General features: G+C 41.4%; 1 protein-coding gene across 8 annotated transcripts in view; it reads right to left on the minus strand.

Moving 5' to 3' along the window:
- Positions 1–24556, minus strand: part of DLGAP1 (DLG associated protein 1) — a 430969-nt gene that overhangs the window by 106941 nt on the left and 299472 nt on the right. The gene's annotated exons all lie outside the window — the stretch shown is intronic.

The raw sequence follows: 24556 nt of genomic DNA on the forward strand, positions 1-24556 counted from the left end.
CTCACTGCATGGACCAGCCAACACATACCACAAAGCCACGTGGGACATGCCAGTGTCACAGTGTTTGTCACAGGCTGAGAAGAGGCAGAAATTGCAGTAGGGTGTATTTGTCTCTGCCTGATTTTGCAGATTCTGGTAGCGCTGCAGAGGAAAGCACTTAAAAAAAAAATAAAACCAGAAGTCCACACAGTTTGGTGTCACACAGCTCTCTAACATGTCTATCTCCAGCTGTTGTGGATTTTTTGAGTAAGCACATGGTGTCCTGCCAGAGAGCTCCTGTTTGTTTGATAGAGGGCATCAGGAACTGGATCAACATTTTTTAGTAGCAAATGCTTCTAAAAAGCCCAGTCCCTTTTAAAACTCTCCACGTGTGCCTACTGCCAGCTTCAGAATCAGCCATGAAACCACTTCTTTGTGATTTTATTACAAACCTGCTTCCCTCTCAAAAGACACAAAATCATTGGGTTGTTTTATTTCTTTTTGGGGTGTGGGGTGCTGAGGTTGTATGACCATGTTTCAAGAGCATCTTTAGCCCTTAAAAAGTGTTAAAATGTTAGCAAACAAAACTATCTACTGCATAAAAATCCACATATATATTAAAGCAAAGCTACCCTTTATTTCACAGATCCTCTTGGGTCCTGTGTACAATCAAAAAAAATAGGCTAATGAATTGAAGGAACCTTTCCCATGCCATTGACGTGCTGTATCTTCTCCCTGCTTTCTAGACATGGCGAAAGAACAGAACACAGCACGGAAGGGGTACACAATGCCACATGCAATTGAGTTGGTAAGAGAAGCAGGTGGAAGATGATGCAGACAGACATTATACAATTCTCTTTAATCAGAAATCTGGTCTACATGCTGGTGCTGATTCCCATGTGGGGGTGTGTGTGTGGAGAATAGTTGTGAGCGCTCTTCTGTTCCGCCCTGGAGAGTGAAAAGAGATGCTGAAGCGTAGAAACAGTTCAACCCAGATGAACCAGCTCAACCCAGTGATGCCAGGGTAAGCCATTTCTGTATAACAACACACAATTTTTGTTTACACTAGAAGAGAAATGCATCCTCTCTTGTCACACCTAGCAGGGTAAGATATAACATAGTTGAGAGCACCCAGCTTGAGAAAAGCAGCTTTCCTCTCAGAAGGCCCTCTGAGGAAAGCTGTGGGCCTTCATGTCCCCTATTGCCAATCTTATTGAGTACATGCTTAAAAGGGTTTTTGGAGATTCTTGCTTGAGGAAAAGATATCTGAACCTAGACCAAATGTGTGACACAAGGCTCTCGTCTTTTTCAGCACGAATCTCCTTTGGGCTGACACTACTAATCCCAGGAAAAAGTGCTGCTCACCAACAGAGAGATATATTTATCTAAGTTGGAAAAGCTCTTGCCTTGTATCAGGTATGGCATCGACAACAAACACTGCCAGAGAGCCTGAGCAGGTCAGCCCTGCCTGCAGCCCTGCCTGAAGCCCTTTGGCCCATGTTGGGGTGAGGATGAATCCTTTGGTGCTCTCCCTATTAAAGTCCTCCACCACTGCTTAGATGAACTGTCTTTTTGCTGACACAAAAGTCAAACCCTCCTTCCTGCAGAAGGCCCTCCTTCAGCTCCCCTCGTCGAGGCCAGGCTCACCCATCTGATCCCACATCATGTTACATTCTTGGTTACTTCAGCGGTTAGTGATCTGCTACAGCACTTAGACACAAACAAGTCTAAGTAAGTCCATGGGGCCGGATGGGATCCACCCAAGAGTACTGAGGGAGCTGGTGGAAGTGCTCACCAAGCCATTTTCCATCATCTGTCAGCAGTCCTGGCTAACTGAGGAGGTCCTAGTTGACTGGAGGTTAGCAAATGTAATGCCCATCTACAAGAAGGGCTGGAAGAAGGATCTGAGGAACTACAGGGCTGTCAGTCTGACCTCAGTGCCGGGGAAGGTTATGGAGCAGATTGTCTTGAGTGCCATCATGCAGCATGTTCAGGACAACCAGGGGATCAGGCCCAGTCAGCATGGGTTTATGAAAGGCAAGCCCTGCATGACTAACCTGGTCTCCTTCTATGACAAGGTGACCTGCTTAGTGGATGAGGTGAAGGCTGTGGATGTTGTCTACCTGGACTTTAGTAAAGCCTTTGACTCTGTCTCCCACAGCATTCTCCTGGAGAAACTGGCTGCTCATGGCTTGGATAAGTGCACTCTGTGCTGGGTTAAAAACTGGCTGGATGTCCAGGCCCAAAGAGTCGTGGTGAATGGAATTAAATCCAGTTGGCGGCTGGTCACAAGTGGTGTTCCCCAGGACTCAGTATTGGGGCCAGTTGTGTTTAATATCTTTATGAATGACCTGGATGAGGGGATAGAGTGCACCCTCAGTAAGTTTGCAGACGACACCAAGTTGAGCGGGAGTGTTGATCTGCTGGAGGGCAGGAAGGCCCTACAGAGGGATCTGGATAGGCTGGATCGATGGACTGAGGCCAGTTGTAGGAGGTTCAACAAGACTCAGTGCCAGGTCCTGGATGTGGGTCACAACAACCCCATGCAACACTACAAGCTTGGGGGAGAGTGGCTGGAAAGCTGCCTGGCAGAAAAGGACCTGGGGAAGGTAGTCGACAGCTGCCTGAACATGAGCCAGTAGCGCGTTCAGGTGGCCAAGAAGGCCAACGGCATCCTGGCTTATATCAGAACTAGTGTGGCCAGCAGGACTAGGGAAGTGATCGTCCCCCTGTGCTCGGCACTGGTGAGGCCGCACCTCGAATATTGTGGTCAGTTTTGGGCCCCTCACTACAAGAAAGACATCGAGGTGCTGGAGCATGTCCAAAGAAGGGCAATAAAGCTGGTGAGGGGTCTCAAGCACAAGTCTTATGAGGAGCGGCTGAGGGAACTGGGGTTGTTTAGTCTGGAGAAGAGGAGGCTGAGGGGATACTTTATTGCTTTCTACAACTACCTGAAAGGAGGTTGTAGCGAGGTGGGGGTCGGTCTCTTCTCTCAAGTAGCAAGTGATAGGATGAGAGGAAATGGCCTCAAGTTGCGCCAGGGGAGGTTTAGATGTGATATTAGGAAAAATTTCTTCACTGAAAGGGTTGTCAAGCATTGGAACAGGCTGCCCAGGAAAATGGTTGAGTCCCCATCCCTGGAGGTATTTAAAAGATGTGTAGATGTGGTGCTCGAGGACATGGTTTAGTGGTGGGCTTGGCAGTGCTAGGGTAATGGTTGGACTCGATCTTAAAGGTCTTTTCCCACCTAAATAATTCTGTGCCACCTCTCCCCTCTAATGAGACTCGAAAGTCATCCACAGTCTGCTCAGATTAAACTCTTATTTTAGTAATTCAAGCATTTCGGTCTGCCAGCCAGCCACCTGAGAGCACGTGTTTGACGGTAGGCCCTCCAAGAAGGAGGGAAGGAGATGCCTCCAGGTCCACTCAGGCACAGCTTTTGGCATTGGACATGGACTGCTTCATTGCCACTTCTTTTATTGCTGCTATAATCATAAGTGAGTCAAACCATACTGTCATTTTCCTCCTCTTGGGTGTCTACTAACACACTCAAAACATCCTCTCGCACACCTGCGGATCTGCACTTCCTGATGCATTCATGGCGAGAACTGAAGTTTGAGTCTCAGTCTGTATTAATATTAAGCTTACTCCTACTCAGAATACTGACAGACAGCTTTTTTCTTTTTTTAACCTCAGGGTGTCTGGGATGAAGATATTCCCCGCTGCAGTCCTTGTGCTATTCTACAAGAATCACAGTCTCCATAAGCTCGGACCTCACCTGCTTAATTTAATTTTCAGGTCTCCCCCATTCATACATTAAAAGTTTGATTAATTCTGCCAGTGGGAAAAAACAAGAATTACAGCTCTCTGCCAAACCGCAGGAGGAAAGCGGTTACTTTTCAGGAATGTCACCCGGCCGCGTGCCGAGCTGGCTGCACAACCAGCCCTCCCTGCTTAGCACTGCGATTTATGCAGGAGCTCTGGCTTGCTCCTGGGAGTGGGAGGATAGCACTCCAGCTCAGCTAAAAGGCATCTTCTGGGCAGACTTCCCGTAACTGAAAGTCCTCCTGTGCTACTCCAAGTTACAATATTGGGCAGTATTTATCTACAAATAATGTTTTCCAGTAAACACTAAAAAAGTACTTGCTGTTGAATGTCACCGCAGTATTTGTTTAAGAGCAATTTTTCCTGACAATTTGCTATATATTTTCAGTGTTCAGTGTCCTCAGCTCCACATGGACTTGAAACCAGGTGATGGTCACCCACACACTGCATGACCATGAGCCTGCAAGCCCTGCCACGTGCCTGCTTCTGATTCACCTAGTTCAGCAAGACTTTTCCAAACATCCGGGCTAGATCTGTATAAACATCTCCCAGTGAGATTAGGAACACATCTTAGTTTTGCAAGTCAACACCGTTACTCCAAAACCTTCATATAAATAAGCAGCCACCTGCACTTTCCAAAAATGCATTTTACATATGCAGCATTTTTCCACTTCCTATTCAGTCTTCTGCCATTTCCAAAGTTTCAGATACCTACCAAAAAAAAAAAAAAGGCAAAAAGCAGATTCAACACCATCTGTACAGATGTGCAACACAAACCAAACTATTGGAGAACTCTGAAAAACAAGTACATTTTAAAGCAATGAGGAGGGTAGGCTAGTAACTCTATAATGGACAAGGGAAAAATCCCAAGTCCAACTAAGCTAAGGGGCTGAGCTCACCTTCTTAAATCTCCGAGTAACAGCACTACCTCCAAATGAATGTTTGAGAAAGCAAGACACAAAACAGGGCCAAGCACGCTATGTGACAAATACTTTGAGTATTTCACCTGCTGTGGGCACACATTATTTCTTGATAACACCTGCAAATTGCTGACCTAGACTGTAATATGTGCTGGTGGTGACTGTGGATTTTCCTCTTCTCTCTTGATGGGTTCATTTTGAAGGATCATATGTGCACTCTTACTAAGTGGCTATTTCAGTATCCTCTATTTTAGCTGGTTTGTATTTGAAGAACACTAAGCAGTTTAAAGTGCCTGAAAAGAAGACTGCTTTTTCTTCTTTTCTAAGCAAGTACTTCTAACTTATTACATTTTGTTTCTCTGCAGACACTGGGGAGGTGGTGACTTGAAATCCAAGCTATGCCTGACAGCACAGGGGTTGAAAGGGGGGCGAAAACACAAAGCAGTGAGCTCCTGGGTAACTCTACAGCCAGTTTCTCAAACTGTGTCTGGATAAGTATACGTTGGAGCTCAGATATGACTTGCAGCCATCCCTTCCTGATAAAAAAAAAAGCAAAGATTTTGAGGGAAACTGTTCAAAGAGTTATCACTGACTAAGATAAAACCCTGCAACTTCTCCCGTCATACCAAAGAAGCTGGCAATTCTAACTTTTCTTCTATAATTTTATTTAAAGTAATGTCTAGAATATAAGTAAATGAAAAAATAATGGTGTGCAGTAGGGTTTCTGGCAAATTCTCTACTGATTCTCTCGGCAGCAGTCTCTGCTTCTCTGGGAGATTTTCCCTGTTATCACTGATATTGCACAGCAAAAGTGATACCCCAGGAGCAGGGAGACCTTCCCTCCATGTAACTTTACAAGAGCTACTCCTCAGAAAAAAGAAGCTGATAACCACTTTCCCTTCAGGTGCTTTTACATCAAATGAAATCCCTCAAAAGAAACCCAGGTAATTAAAAATCCCCAGCTGTCCACGTGTATTTTATAACTCTCTCTTTCCATTCCAAAGTCTTTCCACTTTTGTTCTGCAGTGATTACAAAAAGATCTGTTTGCTGTACTGAGATACAACATGATGTGATAACCTGTTATTTCAAGTATGTGTGAAATATATTGTGGTCTGGGCAAGTTGGCTTGTCAATGGTTTTATAAACAGGGCCAAAGCACTGAACACCTCAAGGTGGACTTCCATTACGAAAACTTTTCTGATAAATAGAAGTTTGCTTGAAAGATGTAAAATTATGCTTAACACGCATTTTAGATTTTTTTTTAAAAAACAGATACCTTCTGTGTTATAGGCTATCATTGGGGCAAACTTGTACAGAATGAATCCTAATAAAGCAGAATTAATTTTATTTTGGAGTATGAGAGAACAAAGGAAAAAAATGTCTTGAGAAGCTGTATAATAATGCCAAACCCAGCTGAGGACTAAAAGAGATTTTTTAAAAAAAAATCTAGTAGACATTCTTAAGTATTTCTAAATATTTATTTGAATTTCATTGTCATATTTAGAATTAAAATATATGCTTTACTGAATTGGGACACTACTCTTTTCTGATGAAAAATTAAAGAAAAAAAATGCAGTGAGGTCAGATGAAAAAGAGAAAAAGTACCCAAACTTCTGTGTTTGCATGGGCAAAGGAATAAAGCTAGTTCCTTACAGAGGACTGATTAATAGTGTGCGATCTATCCTGTATAAATCACAGACCAACCAACCACCTGTGAATGAGTTAAGAAAAAATTCTCTCCTTTTCAAAACATAATGATGAATACATAGTGAAGCTGAAGATGGCCGCCTGTCCTACTCAGAAGACGAAAATATCTGGATATCTCTGTTTTTGTTTAAAACACTGTAACAGGAAAAAAAAAGGAATGATAAACTCCAAAATTTTCTGGATGAATAACTTCTACCTGGCATTTAAAACCATGGACAATGGACTGTGGCTCATGGGTTTGGATTTCAGTGTTGACAGAAATTTGCTATGTGACCTGGAGGAGAAGTCGTATAAACTCTCAGGCTCAGCAAACAGGTATGTTAATACTTCCCTACAGCACCTCTCAGGTTGCTTTGTGATGCTGAATTAAAGTTAGCAAACATGACTGAGGTTCGTCGATGGAAGAGAATAGCTGCACTGTATTTTTATTATATTACTGGAGGCAAAAGTGACAGAACGATTGAAATAATAAACTTCAGCCCCAGAGACAGATGTTGTATATAAAGCAGAATAGCTGGTAAATAAAGAGTAAAGAGTGTTTGGTGTGATGGTCAAAAGGTACTTTAGAAGAAATGCATTTTTTGATTAAAACCGTTATTGACTATGGATGGTAATTTACGATACCATCTCAAGTCAATGGTTTTGCTGAGGTAAGCCAGAACTCCTTGAAAAGATCTCCAGCCTAAAAAAAACTTCAGTGAGCTATGGAAAAGTTTAATGCCTAAAATGTCAATTTTAAACAAAGTGTAATGAAACCTATATTACTTTCTCAAGCCTCACAACTCTTATGATGGGGGCTGCAATTTTGCCCTGAAGTTACATAATTTAATTAAGTCATATGGGTAAGTACCCTCTTCCTTAGATGCCCTCTTCCTTAAATGGCTGTTGTACTTATAGGAGCTATTTTTACTGCTCAGATTTTCTGTCACCTTGATTAGGAAAACAGCAACATTATGATAATATATTAATCCATTTCTTATTGTCAGGAGCAACAGGGCAGAGACCTGTCTGATGATGTTTGAACACCTGCATGTCTTTGTGGGCAGGTGAGATGCATGGGGCCACCTTTGAAGGTCTGCTCAGCATCCTGGGACTCTGACTTCTCCTGTGATGTGCCAGGTAAGGCCCAACTTGTCAACCCACCGAATTTTCTCCCTCTGACTAAGTAGATAGCAGCTGCTGCTAGGCAAAATTAAGTGGAGCATTCCAGCTCTGCAACACCTTTATATTTTCCCGAACTGGTCTCTCTTGATGACATGAACATGCCTGAGCTGCCCACTGGTGTATGGGCAAGCACTGACACGTCCAGGTAGATGAGGGAAGCACTAATATCCTGCTCACTGTCCAAACACAGTTCCCAGTATTGCACCATGACTAGACAAACTAAGCTGCCTTGAATTCATCACTTTTTCATTTTAGCATACATCAGAGATCAGCTGTGATAAATTACCTGGATTTGGTGTAATGTACCATGTGGAACCACAGAAATGCAATAGAAGTGGGGCGACCTTCTTTACGTGACTGCTACCGGGAATCATGTAAATATAATGCACAGAAGGGACTGGGAAAGCTTGAGAACACTGTACAGAGGTGGCCTTGAAAAATTGAAAGGCTGGTCATGTAACATATAGTCACGGACGTGTGCACAGAGGCACCATGGATTACCAAGCAGGCAGGGAGCTGGAGGATGCTAGCCTGAAAAAAATAAGTTCCCAGTAGCTAAATTAATGGAATAATTCCTTGAGATGTTAATAAAGAGCTCCATTTATTCTCACTGGAACCAGCCAGCCACTAGAGGGAGGAATAATCTAGTGCTGCCAAAGATTGCTATTATTTATTACACTTCTGCGATGCATTATGTTTTTATTCAAGCTCATCTCATGAGGCTTGCAAAACCTTTCCAGTCAAAGGAAAAAAAAACTCGAATTTTCACAGTTGGTGAAGAAAGCACACAAACACAAAGTTCAAGGACTCAAGAAACAGAAAGCATACAACAAAGGTGCTGCACATCTATTATATCTTAGAATATATCCTGATTTTTACAGCCCAGATGAATTGTGGACCTGATTTTCAATTAATTAGGATTCATAGGGCAATTTGCTTTCATAGCATTCAGCATATCATTACAAAAATGGTAGGATTTAAAGCTTTTTAATGTACTTTTCATGAATGAAAGTATTTTTCTTGGTGACTAGAAAGGGCAGGTCAGCACTGGGGTTGAAAAAGGAATTTTCCTTCTGTACAGAAACTGGCAACTTGCTAAAAATGTTACTTCCATATTCTTTAAGAATAAAGCTATTTGAAAGTAGAAACCAAAGAACAGCTCAAAACAATAATACACTCTTAATAGCTGTATTACCAATCTTGCTCTTTTCACTACAGATAGCTATGCTAAATATCCATTTATAGCAGGAAGTAAGCAATTTAGGTATGTGAAGGCAGGTTTTTGTGTGTATAGATATTCACTACTCACTAATGAGAAGATATTCAGTAATAGGAAAATGCTAAATAAAATTAAAAAGTTGTTTTTATCTAAAGATAAGCAAGTAATTAATTAGATAGGTAATTGCTAGATGTTTAGCAGGTTAAATCTTGGAGTTTTGCTGAAGGCCTATCAATGGGAAAGTTTGAGTCATGTTTTTTCCTCAACTCAGACAAATTCTGCGTAATGGGTCCAGTCCTGCCTTTCCAAACAGGAAAAAAAACAAGCTTAAACTCAGCAGAAGAAAACGGATCAATGTACCTCATAAGAAGGCTGTAGCAAGCTCATGGATAATCTTCTCTGTTGTGAGTGCACTAAGATCTTGGGATGTAAGTAGAAAACTGCTCTAGCAAAAAAACTAGCTTGTGTGGGTTTTACTGTCCCTGGCAGCGCCATGCTCTTAGGGGGCCATTAGGCTGCCATCAGTATGGGACCATCGGTGCTGCTGTCTACCCTCTCCAAAGAAGAGAAATAAGGAGACTATAACAGAGACAAACATTTCTCACAGCCTTCCAAATGGCTTTTCTTCAGAAAATTCACAGGTTTTCCAGGAATAGGCATGCACACAGCATAACGTGGGAACCCCCTCCACTCAGCCAGACTGCGATTTTCAGCGTGTGTGGTGTGCTTGCTTCTCTGTGCAGCACATACCATGGTAGCTCAGGCTCTGAGATGTATTAAAATATCTTTTCCTAGCTCTGAAGGCCTTCCCTATGGGAAAAAAAAAGCATTTTAAGATTCCCTTCTGCTATAGTGTGAAGGGTAACAAATACAAAGAAAATTTATAGACATGTGAGTGGGAAGCCGTGCATTAGCGTACGTAGGCACGGCGTAGAGGGAAGAGGAGAGGCAGGACTAGCTGAAGGGAAGCATGCCCATCTATCATTTACCCCCTGTGAAAGTATCTGAACCACCTCTGGGACATATGTTAGCAATGGGTGTGGGCTGCATGGTGGTAAGAGAGGGGGAGATGTGTCAAGTTATGAGAAGATTGTACCTACGAATTTCAACAGACACAGCAAAATGCAACATGAGTTACTGTTACTCCTAGGAGCAGTGTGGTCCCCTTTGGGCTTTCACACATCATGGGGAGAGCAAATATGTACAGCAAGTGGAAAGAGAGAAGAGAGCATCCTGGCAGCAGGATGCATGTGGGAAGCACGGTTGAGGAGGGACTGAAAGAACCGACCCTTTTATCCCGGGCTGAGGTCTCGCCAGCCTCTGCAGCTCTTCTTCCAGCAAGGAAGTACGAGGATGATTTAACTTCTTCCCCACGCTGTGTCTTGCTGCTCATGCAATATGGTGGGGCTCTTCCCAGGCACCTCGGTGAGCACAAGGAAATGCTGCCGCAAGCCTCGTTTCAGGAGTACAAAACAGGAGCTAAGAGCAAGGGGGCAGTGACTCATGATGACTGTATTAGCATTTATGCAGCCTCTTTAGAAGGCTCCATAATTGCTGCACTAACTGTAATGAATCAATCCTCGTGACATCCTGATGTGCAGGTGAGTGTTATTATCCCTTTTTACCCAGAACTGGAGGTACATCGATATCTGCAGCTGGGAAGAGGCCGGGCAGGGAGCAGCAGTGGTGGGGCACCCAGCACTCCTTCCTCGGCCCTTGCTCCCGAGGCCACAGTCTACCTGCCATGGAGGCACAGCATGTAGGTGTGGGGGCCATACTCTCCCACCACCCTGCTCCCCTCTGGCAGAAAAAGGGGCACCACACCTGGGAGTTTTGCAATTTCAGTCCTTGATTTTAATTGCTCAACTGATCCTCCCCTTCCCTATGGGAACAATGCAAGCCAGGCGCTCGTTCCAGGTGCACCCCTCACGCTCTTTTTAGACCTGAGAAACACCGAGCAGCCAAATCATACCTTAGAGCGCTCCTGAACTATAATTAACTTTAGTGTATCATCTTATGGAAGAGAAAGCTGTTAAATTTGTCTGAATTCAAAACAACTTGGAAGAACAGCAGCAAGATAATGTTTTTAACAAGCAGCTTGATTAATTCATGGCAGAGGTTATCATCCCATTGTGTCGGGTAGGAGGCTGAGATTTAAAACTTCGTATGTACTTTGTCAGGGGGGAGGAAAAAACCTCCATAGCTCAGATCTTAAACTCTACACTTGAGACTTCTAAACAGCCCACTGCAGAATCCAGTTCTGAGGACCCAGATCCCAATTGCATAGTATTCCCAAGGACTTTCAGAGAAATAGTCAACAATCATTTTTCCGTGCCTTATTCCTATTAAGTCTCATGCCTTTGGGAAAAAACCCAGTGTTGATTTTGAGTACAGTGCATACCTCCCCATGGAGTGCGATGCCCTCCCAGTGGGTATCTCAGGCCTGTACTGGGGGCAGTGGGTAGCTAAGGGAGCAGGGCAGGGGATTTACATTCATATCAGATTTAACCTGGATCAGATCTAACCTTCCCATTCTGGCTGGCTTCAGTGCTGCCCATGATAGAAACATCAAGGGAGTAATTGTGAAATATAAGATAGTACAATAAAAATTTGTAAGATTCAACTAAGAAGCAAACTTTTACCTTGTTTTGGCTACGAGAAAGACTAATTTTACTTTTCCTTTCTAGAAATATAAATATTCTATTTATGAGAAGGGATTAGATTTTTTTTAAAATATTGATAATTGAAAATATTGTAAAACAGGCTTGCAAATAAGCATCAAGAAGTTCTAAAATCAGTGTTTTAAGTATTACTTTGCATGTCAATTCTACTTCATTCTTTTCTTTAAAAATATTCCTTAAAAATAAAGATTCTTCCTCTATGTATTATTTATTACTGTCTATTACATGCATAATTTAAAGGAGGTACATAAAATAAACACATAATCTGAAAACATATTCAAAAGATGAAGAAGCTCTGCGACATCAACGTCAAAATACAGCCCTGTTTTTAAAGAGACAGCTGTTCAGGTGATTCATTGTTTGTATGAACTTCAAATGGATTATTTTATAATTCTTTGGGCTGTTGCCCTTAAGGGAACTAGTTACATTAAATAACAAGATACCATTATGCGGACATACTGATTCGGAGAACAGGGGAAGGAAATATAGTCATAACATGCAATTTCAATAGAAAACGAGGGCTTGTCAATCTTCTGCCAGAGCCAAAACACTCAGGCAGATACTGCAGTTATCACAGAGATATAACGAATCTGATTAACTTCTCTGGAGATGGGACAATTAGAGCTGATAGAATAAAGCCTCCTTGGCGTTCACGCGTGTTTGCACAGGGATCAGTGTGCAAGGGCTGCCTGACTGCTGGTCGATGGCAAGGGCACGTTGGCTGCCAGGCTGCGGTCGTGAGCCACCGCGGCAACTTCTGTCCAGAGAACTGAAACAAGGAGCAAACCTGGTTGCCCAGGAAATCACTCCAAAGATAGCTTGAAGTTTGACTGAGTGCAACTAACCACCACATGTATGGTGGCAGCAATGGAGCGCCAAAATGAAGGAAGGCATAACTATTTTCCAACACAAGCTGCACGCCTCCCTGGTGAGAAAAGGATGCAAGGAGAAGGATCCAGGAGTGCTAGCAGCAGACCATCTCTAGTCAGGACTAGAAACTGTGGGATAAAAGAACTGTGAAAGACTCACAAGGATGATATTAGAAACAGGACTAGTGAAAAAGGTTAATAATTAAATCACCACTGATGAAAATCTTAGCAGGAGAGTATGCTAGGATCAGGGCTATAATAGATGAAAGAGAAGAGAACACTATACACATTATTTGCAAAGGTGTGAAATTCATTAAAAAAGGAAATAAAATAAGCAGTGGGGAGCTGGAAATATAGAAATAGTTGATAGTGAGAAGGTCATTCTGTCACTGTGTGAAGGGACAGTGGCTCTAGGTATTCATGCAAATCTTGGCTCTTTTAAAGGAGAAAGGATGCTTAGCTAAGTACTGAGGATCATTACTTAGGAATATTAAGCAATCACTTAAAAAAGAAAAAGAGAGAGAAAAGAAAAAACTGGCTGGACAGCCGAGTCCAGAGAGTGGTGGTGAATGGAGTCAAATCCAGTTGGCAGTTGGTCACGAGTGGTGTTCCCCAGGGCTCAGTGTTGGGGCCGGTCCTGTTCAATATCTTTATCAACGATCTGGATGAGGGGATTGAGTGCACCCTCAGTAAGTTTGCAGATGACACCAAGTTGGGTGGAAGTATCGATCTGCTGGAGGGCAGGAAGGCCCTACAGAGGGATCTGGACAGGCTGGATCAATGGGAAGAGGCCAGCTGTCTGAGGTTCAACAAGGCTCAGTGCCGGGTCCTGCACTTGGGTCACAACAAGCCCATGCAATGCTACAGGCTTGGGGAGGAGTGGCTGGAGAGCTGCCTGGCAGAAAAGGACCTGGGGGTGTTGGTTGACAGCTGCCTGAACATGAGCCAGCAGTGTGCTCAGGTGGCCAAGAAGGCCAATGGCATCCTGGCTTGTATCAGGAATAGTGTGGCCAGCAGGACCAGGGAGGTGATCGTCCCCCATACTCGGCACTGGTGAGGCCGCACCTCGAGTCCTGTGTTCAGTTTTGGGCCCCTCACTCCAAGAAGGACATCGAGGTGCTGGAGAGTGTCCAAAGAAAGGCAACGAAGTTGGTGAAGGGTCTAGAGAACAAGTCTTAAGAGGGGTGGCTGAGGGAGCTGGGGTTGTTTAATCTGGAGAAGAGGAGGCTGAGGGGAGACCTTATTGCTCTCTATAGCTACCTGAAAGGAGGCTGTAGCGAGGTGGGGGTCAGTCTCTTCTCCCTAGTAACAAGTGATAGGACGAGAGGAAAGGTCCTCAAGCTGCGCCAGGGGAGGTTTAGGTTGGATATTAGAAAAAACTTCTTCACCGAAAGGGTATTGAGGCACTGGAACAGGCTGCCCAGGGAAGTGGTTGAGTCTCCATCCCTGGAGATATTTAAAAGATGTGTAGATGTGGTGCTTAGGGACATGGTTTAGTGGTGGACTTGGCAGTGCTAGGTTAATGGTTGGACTCGATGATCTTAAGGGTCTTTTCCAACCTTAACGATTCTATGATTCTATGATAATAGACAGAAAGTTACTGCTATGCCAGAAATTACATTCTACCCAACAGTAAATGTCTGAACAACTGCAGTGGCACAGCCTGATTCACCAACATTTCAAACAAGTTTGAGGAACAAATCTCTGCCAAAGCCCTGTTGTCTCACAGCTCCTACAGCCACATGACTGAGAGGAGTCCAACAGATCCTTCACCAGTTTGAAATCCATGGTTAGACATTTAGATTGGACCCTATTGACTAGACAGCGCCAATGTTTCTGAGATTTCTAACATCTTTGACTGCAACTTCATGAGGATGGTTGAATGACATGTTGGCTACATCCCATTAGAATAAGCAAAAAAGACCTTTTCAAAGTCAGACATCCCCCCCCCCCCCCAAATTTCAGCTTTTATAAATATAATTTCTATCACTGCTACAAGCATACATATCATGAGATGAAGTCATGACTCAGTCGATGTTGTCATTGACACCATTTCACCCAGAGTGGTTGCAAGCTTTCTGCATTATGTATGTATCCTTGGGTTTGAGATTTATGCAAAGTTCAGAACGAAATTATTTCTCTAAATGTGATCAAAGCAAAGTAGCAGTTTTAAGTTTTGTAAAACAAAGAGTAAACATAATAAATGAAGTGAGAACCTTGTATTATTTTGCATTCTAGTACATTTTCCAATTTTTGTTACGCAGACAGTAATAAACATTGATTATTACAAGAGAGAATTTTAATAAACATCTATATTATGCTTATTTTGGTGTGATAAAGTAATAAATAATAACTGTGTACATTTTTAGGACTAGCCCAAGGAGGACTAACTTCCAAAAGCAGTTTTTCAAGGTTTCCTTTCAAGTGTGGAGTAATGAAAGCTTAGCACAGATTTGCAGTAGCAATTGTCAGATATAAAACAGGAAGATTTATATACTAGTCCTGAAAGCTCCTGAGCTTGCCTTCAGCATGATACATCACTGTCACAGTGCAGAGCTGCACAGACACAACCCAAGCATGCCTGCCACCCCAACGTCACTTAAATAAAGGGAATGATTTCGGTGCTCTGGATGTTGCTGCTGGCATTCGGGGATGACAAAGCCAGTTAGTTCTTCCTGCAGTCCCTGGGCTTACTGCAGGCAAAGCTGCTGGGCAGCTGGGGTGCAGGCTGGTCAGGTAGCACAGCCCTTCTGGAGGGGAATGGGAAATTGCCGTGCAACTCAGCTACAGATGCAACCACAGAAATCTCTCATGGGAACTCAGTAGCTGCTGCAAAGGTGCTTTCAACAAAAATATTTTTTTCACACCAGCAAATAACACAAGCAGTGATCATATGATGGTTCTCTATTGTTGTGGTGTACAATTAATAAGAAAGCAGGCACAATGTAAGAAAGTCTTTAAGGATTTTCCCTAATTTCTCCCTTCCTGAAAAGATTTATAACTTCATTAGGAGGAGAGAAGATTTCAAAAAGTTAAGTCTCTTCAGATGAACTTTCATTCACGTGTGTCTCTGGGAGCAGAAGAAGGGCCATACACCTTCTTTGCTGCCCCCTGCCCCTAACCTTCACACCATATTGCACCCAAGCCAGCAGAGAATTACTAAAATAAGTTGAAAGTTATTCCATCTTAGCAGTAATACAAACACAAGAAAATACAAGAAACAAATGACTGGGCATCAACATGACTTAGATATTAATAGTATCTTTTATTTGTAAGGGCAGAACAATTACTCACTTTACTGTCTCTCTCTCTCACCCTAACATGATGCAAATTAACAGAAGATCCTAAAGCATGTCTGCAGAAACACTGTTTGTCTTGTAATTTCACATTAAAACTAAAGCAAAATACACTATTTTAACTTTTTCCATTTTTAATCTAAAACAGTTCCAGCATTTCACAGTGAAAGAATATTGCACTTCTAGCTGATTGGAATGGAAAATTATTATGAATAATTAATTATTGTTGCCTGTTTGCTTGTCTTGTTATGTTGGACATTAAGGACTCCAGACTGAATTTTGTGCAAACGCACATCTCTCTTTATGCCTGTGAATTTTCTGCATGGCAGATTTAATACATCAGCTGAGCTCCCCTTAGCAAACTAAACCAGATAGTACAAGATCACATACCAAGGGTCAAGCATGGTATGGCTGGCAGCAGTCGGAACACAATTTCAAAACGCTTGCACTGAAATAACATTTAAAATGCATGAAAGAATTACGCAGCACTGTGGTGGGTGGGATATCTATATTTACTCTTCAACAGCAGGCCTTCAGGAATAATTTGGTCCTGATAAGAATTTTATTTTTGTATTTAAAAAATAAGTTAAGCAAAGGAAGTAAGAACAGTGATAGTGGGTATATTCAATAGCCTGAGAAAGACAGACAAAGAATCACAAAAGATAGGTGTGGAGGGGTCTTCATGAGGTCATTCGGTCCCTCCTCCTCCCCTAAAGCAAGATCAGCAATACCTAAATCTGTCCTGACAGACATTTTCTACCCTTTTCTTGAAAATGTCCAGTGAAGCGATTTCTCTTGGCAATCCACTCCCATGCTTGGCTATCATTACCATTAGGAAAATTTTTCTAACATATAGCTTGTGTATGTCCTTGCAGTCTAAGGCAGTATTTCTCCTCCTGTCCCCACTGGACATTATTAACTTCCTTTCTGAGGCAGCCTTTTAAGTAGGTGGGCAGAAGTAGGGCTAAAAATAAACAAGACCAGTTTTGCACACAAACATGAAGGTTGGCTGTGTAAAAACTACACCCTGAAAGAGATGGCTGAAAAAGACATCTTGGTCCAGTGATTATAATTGTGTTTCTTAAAGCAAGCCCTAGAAGTGCCCATTTGACCCATAAGGTACAGTGCTTTTTAAAAGAGACAATGGGATGGACTTGAATTCACCAAAATAATTTGCTCTAAAATGAATAAATGTTCACAGGATTTAACTGAGAGAACCTAAAAGTTGGACCGTCCTGACTTTCATCTCTAGCTATGTCTAACATAAAGTTAAATCTTGTCCAAAGTTGAGCCAGATGACTAGATACAGGACAGGGATTTTCATTTCTGCAAGTAAGGCAATCATCTAAATGAGGTTGCAGCTTTTCTTTAACAAATTATCAACTTCCAAAACTCTGCTCCAGTATTGCCGAAAGATCACACTTTGACTAGCAAAGTTAAAGGCTTTTTTTTTTTTTTCCAACATTTTTGTAAGTCAGTTGTAACTGTTTCATTGCCTCAAATTTCAGCAAGTAAAGGTAAAAGTACAAGTGAGGCAAGAACTGTAGTATGGGTCACAGATTACAACAAAACTCTGACTTCTCATCTTAGAGAAACAAGAAATAACATCAGTTATTCAAATGTGACAATACTGAGGTAATAGGGCATAAGGGCATATGGAGTTGGGTGTGGATTGACACAAGGGTAAGTTTTACGACGGGATAAGCAATGTGTGCTAGCAGTGAGACTGTAATACCTAGGGCATCTCAGTTTCATTGCAAGATAAACTGCTGAGGATCATCACAGAAGGAGAGAGGAGGAGCGCCCAACGTACTATGCATTGAACTGTAGGAATGCCCTGTCTCCACAGAGGATTGTACAGTGAGATGAGTGGGTTCATTTCTGTGCTGTAAAGGCATACATACCTTTGTGTGAGGGGACACAAAGCCCAGAAGGGAAGCTGCCATGGGGCACAAGCTTTCTGACATGCCCATCAGTGATATTAAGCATTAACTGACAACACATGCTTTATATATCCATCAGTGGAAAGCTGCAACTATTTGTTAAAAGCTCCAAGCTCTAAGTTCCTTCAATAAATCAATATCCTCTGCTCCTTAAATATCATGTACACAAAACAGATGTCAGCTGCCGTAAGGAAACCATTGGCTCCTGAGGTATGCCCACCTACTACCTCAAAATAAATATTTTTTTTATTGTCTTGCCTTTCAAATTTTCTTCTGACTTATAAATTATTCACTGGACTTAATCATACCTGACACGAGCCTGAAAAGTGAGAAACCTGTCCAATAGCTTCTCCCTAGCTTTCAAAGGGAGAAGGGATTGCAGCAATATGAATAAAAAGCTAAGTAATATATCATGCATCAGTGACTGAGGGCTGGGAAAGTTACTACCTAGGCCAACAATAGTTCCAGAATACTATTCCTTTGGCTGCATGTCCAGAGCTCGTGGAGATGCTCCACTCTCTTTCATGGGAAATCAAAAAAACTCCCCCTTTAAGCAAACAAACAAAATACACCTCAAGAAAAATGGAAACAATTCTTTCACTAGCTAAAGGTTTGATGAAAATGAAAGAGACTGCAACATGAAACAATGAAACACACTGTACTGGAAACATACTGTAAAACACTAATGAAAGATTAATCAGACTTATTCCTTTTGTACTAATTAGGAAAGTCATTGTTCCCTAATTGGAAGTCACTCAACAAGAAATTAGCAAGCTTCCCTGCATGTGTCTAAAAATATTCACCCTAAGGAAGATAAGGTATTGCATTACCTTTTATTTTCCCGTTCCCTTCCCCCATCTGTGACCTGGGCCAGTGAAGTTAATGGGATATTTTCATTAATTTTAGCAGAACGAGGACAACACCTCTATTTAGAAAAAAGTATGCTTTTGTTTATATGAGACCATTTTCTGGGGATATTTTTGAGCATGTTATAGTAATATAGAAACACCTTAAAGTAAATAGGACCTCATTCCTAAGACCAAGATGGTTTTCATACCTAAGGATGTATGTTACGCTGTATGGTGAAGTGCAGTGTAAGGACATCAGCTTCAGTTTGCTCAAATGCCAGAACAGCCTGGCCAGCATGTCAGGCTACAATTATCCTTACATCCCTTATCATTTCCCTCAGTACAGACACTTCCCAAGAGCAGCATTTTAGAAAAGCTGAGAAAGTGGGAGAACCATCTCCAGAGTTTATATTGTTCCATAGTTTTCTCAGAGCTGCATATTTCAGTTCGAGAAGCCACGAAGATATCTATGTACACAAACGCATGTGTTGCATCACTATAGGAAAATCAAAGCTATAATGACCTCCAGCTTTGCGCATAACATTTAACGACGTCCTTGCCACGCAACATTTAATTTGCTGTGTCTTTACTGTAAAAAGCTTTTGGACCTTTGCTCGTCCTTTCATTCACATCAGTCCTAGCATCATGTTTGAAAACAGACATTATGCAATTTCACCACTAATTCACTCAGTGCAGATGACGCACTTTAGCTTCCCATCAGTCTATATGTACGTGCCCATGTGTGCGCATATCACCTTCCTCCTGATCACAACAAATTAGCACCAGACAAAATTACTTGGGAACTTTGCAGATTATAAAACTATTTTGATGGTAATTTCTATGACTTTTACAAGGATCAAGGGATTGAAACATCTTATACTGTGTAACAATGGGGTGGTTGGATTTTTTTTGCAAGCCATCCTAGCAGAGCCGGTCCTGCAACTCTGTCAAGATTTGATGTGTAATATAGGTTGACCCTAGCTTGAAGGCTTGTCCTCCAGGAACTGACCTGATCAGTTCTCAGACAGGTGATGAAAAGTTGGAATTCAGCATGTATAAATCAGATCTACCTCTTTCTTCTTGCTTTGGTCACTGTTATTAAGTTTGCTACCAGATTTTGCCTCTTAATTGAGCTTGATAGTTTACTGTGATTTTATAGGATATTAAGAAAAATGGCACAGAGGTTTCCAAAACAATTTTATCTTCAGATTCCTATAAACATACAGATAGAAAGTACTTACGCTATTCGTATTAGCTCATAAAAAATATAAGCCTGGGTGTAGACAAATAAAATGCACATATTTTGAGATATTATTTTTGGAATGTCTCTGATAAACTTTAAAGTTAGGAATTGATTGGTTTATTCTAAGTATCACTCATCTATGCAGTAAATCACAGGAATAGATGCAGCTATGATGAAAGTTACACAGACGAATTCTTTACCATGGGATAAAAAGGAGAAAAGCCTAATGCTTTTTGCTTATGAATGAAAAGAATACTCTCTTCATCATCAGTGGTGTAAGTTGGTGCCCATTAAAAAGTGTTTGTGGTGTTTATAATTGTGTTTCTCCAGCTGACTGAAAAAACATGATGTGTCTATTAAAATACCTTGAAAATAAAGATTTGTTAAAAAAAACCCCTAATTTCTGTTCTTCCTTCTCTCCTTTTTATGAGTTCCACAAACGTATCTCCAAAATATGAAGATCATTGAAATTGTCAATACACTGGTGATCAGAGAGTACAACTTGTCTCTGAAAAAAGTTTGCATGATCAAATATGAGTTCAAAGGAACAATTCTGCAACTGTGTATACAATTCTGCAACTGTGTATAACCCCAAATCCATGTAAAATGTCCATAAATGGATTACCATCAAGTACTATGTTGTGGTTTAACCCCAGTCAGCAACCAAGCACCACACAGCCCCTCGCTCACCCTCCCCCCTCCCCATGGGATGGGGGAGAGAATCAGTAAAACCCATGGGCTGAGATAAAGACAGTTTAATAGCACAGCAGAGGAAGAAAATAATAATAATAATAATAATAATAATAATAATAATAATAATAATAATAATAATAATGATGATGATGATGATGATAGAAGAATATACAAAACAAGCAATTGCTCACCACCCACTGACCGATGTCCAGCCCGTACCCGAGCAGCAATCACTGCCCCCCAGCCAACTCCCCCCAGTTTATATACTGAGCATGACATCATACGGTATGGAATAGCCCTTTGGCCAGTCTGGGTCAGCTGTCCTGGCTGTGCCCCCTCCCAGCTTCTTGTGCACCTGGCAGAGCATGGGAAGCTGAAAAGTCCTTGACCAGTATAAACACTACTTAGCAACAACTAAAACATCAGTGTGTTATCAACATTATTCTCATCCTAAATCCAAAACACAGCACTATACCAGCTACTAGGAAGAAAATTAACTCTGTCCCAGCCAAAACCAGGACAGACTGTAATATTTTAGAAAAAATAAAAAAAAAAAAAAGGAGGTGCAGAAGACTCAAGTGGCTGAAGTCCTCACAGTAGCAGCAATATTGAGTTAGGAAGCAGAACCCAAACTCATATTTTAAGCAGGGAGTGTTTGTGCAGTGGGGAAGAGGAAAGGGGCAAAATGAAGTAGAAAAGCTATGGTAACAGGATCTATCTCTTAGACCTCTTGTCCTCAACAGAGTTTTCCAGTCCTTTCCATATTCCTCATCTTTTAGGCTGGGAAAATGCTGCCATCAAGTTATACCTTGTGCTGACTCACCAGCTACTTTGCCCATAGTCCTTCAAGAGATTGTAAGGGATGGCTGCAGATCCTTCTCTGCCTTGTCCAGCTACAGATTTGAAGTTTTCTGGAACTTCGTATCTTTCAGACTTCAGTCTCTCTGGCAAACTTGTTTAAAGTTGGCCAATGGATTCAAAAGTTACTGGGAGGTGCAGGTGACAGGTTGACATGCGGACAGACAATGTAATTGCATACCTTTTTCCCAATGAAAACCAGGCTAAGCATAACCAAGGCACATATAGATAGTGAAGGAATATATCCTGAATCAAGCTCAGCTGTAATAGAAATGTCAGTTACCTGTTGCCTGCACCTTCTTTAGAAGTTAGCTAACCAGTCCAATTTCCATCTGCTTACAAGCGCAAGATAAACTTTTGCCACTTTTCAGGAATGGGCAAGAAAATGTCACTTTTTTTCAGCTGGATCAGTTTATCTAGACTGTGAAAGATTAAACACCAAGAGGATACTGCCAGCAAAGACAGAGAGAAAAAGCTGCTTACTTCCTGGTAGGATAATGAGAGTGCAGCAGCGGAGGTGTGCATTGCAAGATCACAGCAAGCTGTGCTTTATTCAGAACGGTACAACAGCATTTGACACATGTGCTGTAACCACATGGAAACCATGGCATGGGAGGAATATTGTAGGAGGGAGATTGTAAGGTATAGCAAGAAAAAAAACTCAGCAAAAACAGGAAAATAAATTTGTATTACATAACGGAGATATGACACAGTTGTGCTGTTCAAAAGTTATTCCTTATATAAAAAGAAACATTGGTAACAATGAAAACCCTTTCTTAGAAGAGTAGGCGCATGAGCAATGGTAGGTAGGTAGGTGGGAGGAACGGCGTGGGTTGTGAGACCAATATTAGACTTAAAGTACTCAGAGAGGAAAAGGCCCACAAGGTGAAAAATCCCTTTAAAAACAACAGTGAAAACAAAAGGGAACATGTTTTTAAGTTGTTTGCTCCACCAAAGATGAAAGTGAAGCCAGCTATAGACTGCATACAGAAAACAGAGAGAGTAGCAGAAAGACGTGCAGAAGATCCCTGACAATTACCAGTGTAGAAACACCGCTTTCACAAGCTGCCTTGTTCTTCACTGACAGAAAAAACATAATTAAAGGAGTGAAATGCCACTCAGCTTTAAGGTGTTAATATAAGTCCTGCAAGGTCAGCTAGAAAGTCCACTAGTGTCAGTAAAAGGCTGACACTGACTAGAGTGGCTTTTGGCTCATTTCCATAGAGCTCTTATTCAGGTGCAAATTGAACGCAAGTCAACAGTAAGCCAAGGAAATAACTTGTTATCACATATTATGCAATTGCTTGATGACCTATATTCAGTGAGTTAGGGGCCTTAATTTAGTCTCTGGCCGACATGCCAGCAAAACTCTATCACAACTCTCAGAGTAATCAGGGTAGCCCTGGGATGAACAAGCAATGTCACGGTCAAGGTCAAGTCATGCTACTAAGAAAGTATGAAGAAGTCTGCAAATAAGACCTAGCTTAACAGAAGACTTCAATTCCCAGAGCAAGTACTTGGCTAGTTCTCACCCCTCCCCCCCCCCCCCCAAATTATCATGTTCAGCAGAAAGGAATAAAAGCAATGCATAATTATGTATTACACAATTTGTCTCTGGAAGTGGAAAGGTTTGCCAGGAACAGACATTTCGATGAAGTATTATCATAGATTAAAAGAAATAATTCTACTTCATCCCAATTTATGCTGAAAAGTAATTGAAAAAGAAAAGTTATTTCATATTGTGTCCTCTTTTTTGTTTTACTACAGTTTGCCATTTTCCGCTTCCTTCTTCCACCCTGTGATGTACATCCTACTTCTGCATAGCTCCTAAACTTACATGAATTTTACAGAGTGCAGCTTAAAATTAAGCACACTCCTAAAAGCTTTCCCGAATAGGAAGCGATTAAAAAACCATATGTGAAATGAAGTATTCATACAAGCACTTGGCTGAATTACAATGACTTCAAAGCTAAACCCAAAAGCTTCTCCTGCCTAGCCCCTCTGATATAACATCCTCTGTGGGTGAACAGTGACATACAGGACTTTTTATTTTTAGTAATTCCATATTATTTTGCAAATCTCATATCTACAGAGAACAGAAATGACCAAGTGCAAATACACGCACTGTGATGCATTGTACTTCACATATATATTATGGATCTACGGAACATATGCTTCTAAAGTCTCAAAAAGAATAAGCTCCATGCCTGAGAGTGTGCCCATGCATAAAGCATGGCTTTATGGAGTTTGTAGTTGTACGTAACATTTACTTTCACCTTGCAGAGGTTGCAATAACTGATCTCAGAGGAGGAGTTTTGGCTCAGGAAAGGATGTGGTAAAGTCTGCTGGATGATGAGAGGAATCACTGGATCCCTTGAGCAAGTGCCAGCGAGCTTATGAAAATCCCTGCAGAAAATGAGCCTGCTTTCTCCTTTGGACACTAATGGAAAGACAAAGCAGAAGCAATTCCTGGCTTCCCCTGAGACAAAGTCAGGCAGGCTGCTATGGGGAGCTGCAATAAGCATGTTTTTGTCTTCTGGTCTATTCATCACTGATGTCAAGAGCATGACATTCTTAACAAGGATCAAACGCTTTAAAATCTATTTCTCAGATAAGGTCTCTGGACAAAAAATGGGGTAGAGTAGGACAAGGAAGGAGAGGAAATTAATGAGGGAAATGCAGAAGGAGTCTTCCGTCACTAATCAGGGATACTAAAAGAGATACAGCTCTTTTTTTTCCATTTTAAAGCTACAGCCTTAGGGAAGCTATACTAAATTAGGTTATTTTTGGTTCAGTGAACTATGATTCACTATTACAGCTACAAATTTTGCAGAAGGCAGACAGAAACAATTGTTGATTTAAATCCACAATATTTTCTTTTATGGATATAATTTATTTTCTTGCTTTAGGGGACATCTCAATTTTAGAATCATTTAAAATAAAACACTAATACCAAAATTGTCCATATGTGCAATTTTCATGAGAATTTGGGTGGCTCTTTTAAAAGGCCCAAATAAAAGAAAAACACAAAGTGGCATTAAAAAACCCTAAATTCATCATTCCTCTTGGCTAAAGCTTTCGTAACCAATTAAAAAAATTTCAGGTTTGGTTATATTTCTCCACTAAATACAGTGCAATTCTGAGCGAACTAAAGAGTGGAAACCATGGATTTGTCTATTTTCAGATGGCCATTGTTCTTTTTAATTAAATGTCAGATGCTCTCTGATGAGCTGCAAAGACTAGCTTAGGGCTAATTTCGCATGTTGAGTATATATAAATACACAAATATGCAAAGCTTTTGCAGGCCAAA

Source organism: Nipponia nippon, unplaced genomic scaffold (genome assembly GCF_047370975.1).
Source record: "Nipponia nippon isolate SJK-2023a ecotype South Korea unplaced genomic scaffold, ASM4737097v1 scaffold_1, whole genome shotgun sequence".
In the NCBI taxonomy this organism is placed as follows: Eukaryota; Metazoa; Chordata; class Aves; order Pelecaniformes; family Threskiornithidae; genus Nipponia; species Nipponia nippon.